This window comes from Herpailurus yagouaroundi, unplaced genomic scaffold (genome assembly GCF_014898765.1).
Source record: "Herpailurus yagouaroundi ecotype Mexico unplaced genomic scaffold, PumYag 190, whole genome shotgun sequence".
NCBI lineage: Eukaryota > Metazoa > Chordata > Mammalia > Carnivora > Felidae > Herpailurus > Herpailurus yagouaroundi.
Window position 1 is genome coordinate 6,299,867 of NW_024412421.1, and position 2,747 is coordinate 6,302,613.

The following is a 2,747-nucleotide window of genomic DNA, read 5'->3' on the forward strand; positions in this document are numbered from 1 at the left end:
CCAAATCTGCCAACAGAAATTTATTGCCAGTGGAAGGAGCCCCTCTTTCTCTATCTGATGACGCTGGTCCTGTCCAGTAGAACAACCAAGAAAGACATCATCTAAGGTAGATATCATCACAAAAATACCAATTATTCCCCTGCCTGAATATACTACTTCTCAGAGGCTCCAAGCCTACAACTAGAGTCAGGGACATCAACAAGCCCTTGGGGCATCAGTTACAGAATAGCTGATAAAAGAGGGGGCACACTCAAAGAACTAAGAGATTTTGCAGCTGAATTTAGTGATATGAGTTTATTTACCAGAATGGGTTCACAACTCTCTTTTCCAGTTATTATGGCATGGGGCACCATGAGCAGCAAAGTCTCCCATGACACCCTGTATGAGGTGGTGAAGAAAGTCCTTCATGGGAACCAGTGCACGTGCCTAAAGTTTTTGGAGATGGTGGAGTTTCAGACCATCTTGAAGAACAATGACGCTCAGAAGGACAAATGCTTCTGGAGCACTGTCAGGCTTAAGTCCACTCCCCACCCCAAGTTCACCATCTGTGTTTTGGGGGACCAGCAGCACCGTGATGAAGCCAAGCCTGTGGATGTTCCCCACATGGAGACTGAAGAAACTCAACAAGAATAAAAAAAAATTAGTTAAGAAGCTGGCCAAGAAGTATGATGCCCTTCTGGCTTCAGGATCTCTGATTAAGGAGCTCCCACAAATCCTGGGCCCAGGCCTGGCAAGGTCCCTTCCTTGCTGACCCACAATGAGGACATGGTGGCCAAAGTGGATGAAGTGAAGTCCATGATCAAATTTCAGATGAAGAAGTTGCTGTGTCTGGCAGTGGCCGTTGGCCATGTGAAGATGACAGATGATGAGCTTGTGTACAACATCTACTTAGCTGTCAATTTCCTGGTGTCATTGCTCAAGAAGAATTGGTGGAATGTCCAGGCTTTATACATCACGAGCAGCACCATGGGCAAGCCCCAGTTCTTGTATTAAGCCACAACTTAATAAACCCTAGTGCTACCACCATTTGTCTGCCTCTGACTAGGGAGAGAGAGGTGTTTTGTGAGCTGACATTGCATGCCATAGCACTGTGCTGATGACTGCAGTTTCTGGCGCTCAGTGATGGATAATCATTTTCTCCACACTGCAAACCAGAAAGTGCCTTCTATCTTCAAAACTGCACAGTCTTATTTAGATCTCTTGGATACTTATAACATGTAACAGTAGGGTTGTTAACCAGGACTGAAGTTTTTCTGGTAACCCTGAGAGAGACAGATATGGACTAGGATTCCAGCTTCAATTGTTCCCACTGCTTACTAGTGGAAAGAGGGGTAAGATCTTCACATTGAAGACATTTACTCAGCCCTTGGCAGCATGCCTAACCTGTGCCTTGAAGTTGCTTGCCTTTATGCCATGGATTCTTTCCGTACGCTTTTTGTTTGGTTTTATCCCTCTAAGTTGTGAGTTTGGGCTCTTGGTCTGTAGGGATCACAAGGAATATTCCAGATGGAGATTGGGTTCCTAGATTCTTCAGGTGGGAGTGGCCCACAACCCTGAGAAATTGAACTAGTGTTTGCCTATCTGATCCCCACATTGAATATACTATGTTCAGGGTAGTAATTTACTGTGTGAGATGTTTAGGAAAACACAAGTCAGAGACACGTACGATATTGTAATCCATTGTCTCTATTTTCTAAGGGAGCTTACCAAATGGGTAAAACCAGGTTATGGAAACTTCTAGGCCTTTTGCTCTGCAGGTAGGCTCTGCTCACTTCCTGACCTGAGGCCCTTCCCTGTTGGAGTTCTTGCCTCTGGCACCAAGTACTGGAAAGCTGGTTTTTGGTGCGGTAGGAAATACCTGTGATTTAACCTTTTGACTTGAATCTTCTTGATTTAACTTTGGTAAGGTAACCAATTCATCTCTCCATCGTTTAATACAGCTGAAAGTCTATTCCAAACCATAAATTAAAATATTGCACTTTCTCAAAACAAGCTTGAACCATGAAGAAGAATACAAGGTTTTCACCAGAAACAAACAAATAAATAAATAAATAAATAAAATTTAAAAAATAATAAATGAAATAAATGGGCTCACTCAGGCATCTGGGAGTGGTTCTAAATGGCTGACAGAACTCTTGACTCAGTGGTGGCCTACTGACTTTGTAAATAAAGTCAATAGTCATGTAATTCCTTAATACAATGTAAGAAGAAAAAAAGGTAAGGAGCAAAGAATGCTGGAGTAAATTTGTTGTAATTCATCCACTCACCCACCTTTGAGAGTGTTCAAAAAACACTCCCTTACCAAAGCATTGAGAAATACTTTGATGAGAAGGATGACAGAATCTTTGAAAATCACTGTAGTGGCTGTACTCTAAGCTAGAAGTGAAAATGCAAGACGCTGCCACTGAGAAGGGCTTTCTGATCTGAGTGGTGTTGATAGGCTGGCACAAACACCAGAGGCAAAGCGAGCATGCTAGGCCACATGGTTGAAAAGACAGTCAGAATGGTTTGATCCCATAAGGGTCTCTACCCTGTGGTCTTTAAGACAGCTAACTAAGGTCCAACTTGACCCAAGACTTGAAAAACTCAAACGGGTGAATAGAAACTGGACTTCCATCAGCATGACAAAGGATCATCATGTGATCCAATTCTGAGAACTTGATCTCAGAATTGAGCCAGAATTCCTTGAAAAAAGGGACAACCTTAGCAACCCTCAAGCAAAGAGCTTGCAATAATAGTGTGTGTTT

The 2,747-nt window shown here is 42.8% G+C and overlaps 1 pseudogene; it reads left to right on the forward strand.

Annotated features, from left to right (window-relative positions):
* The first annotated feature begins 249 nt into the window (after positions 1-249).
* On the forward strand, positions 250-993 carry LOC121045285 (60S ribosomal protein L10a-like; annotated as a pseudogene).
* Positions 994-2,747: the final 1,754 nt, after the last annotated feature.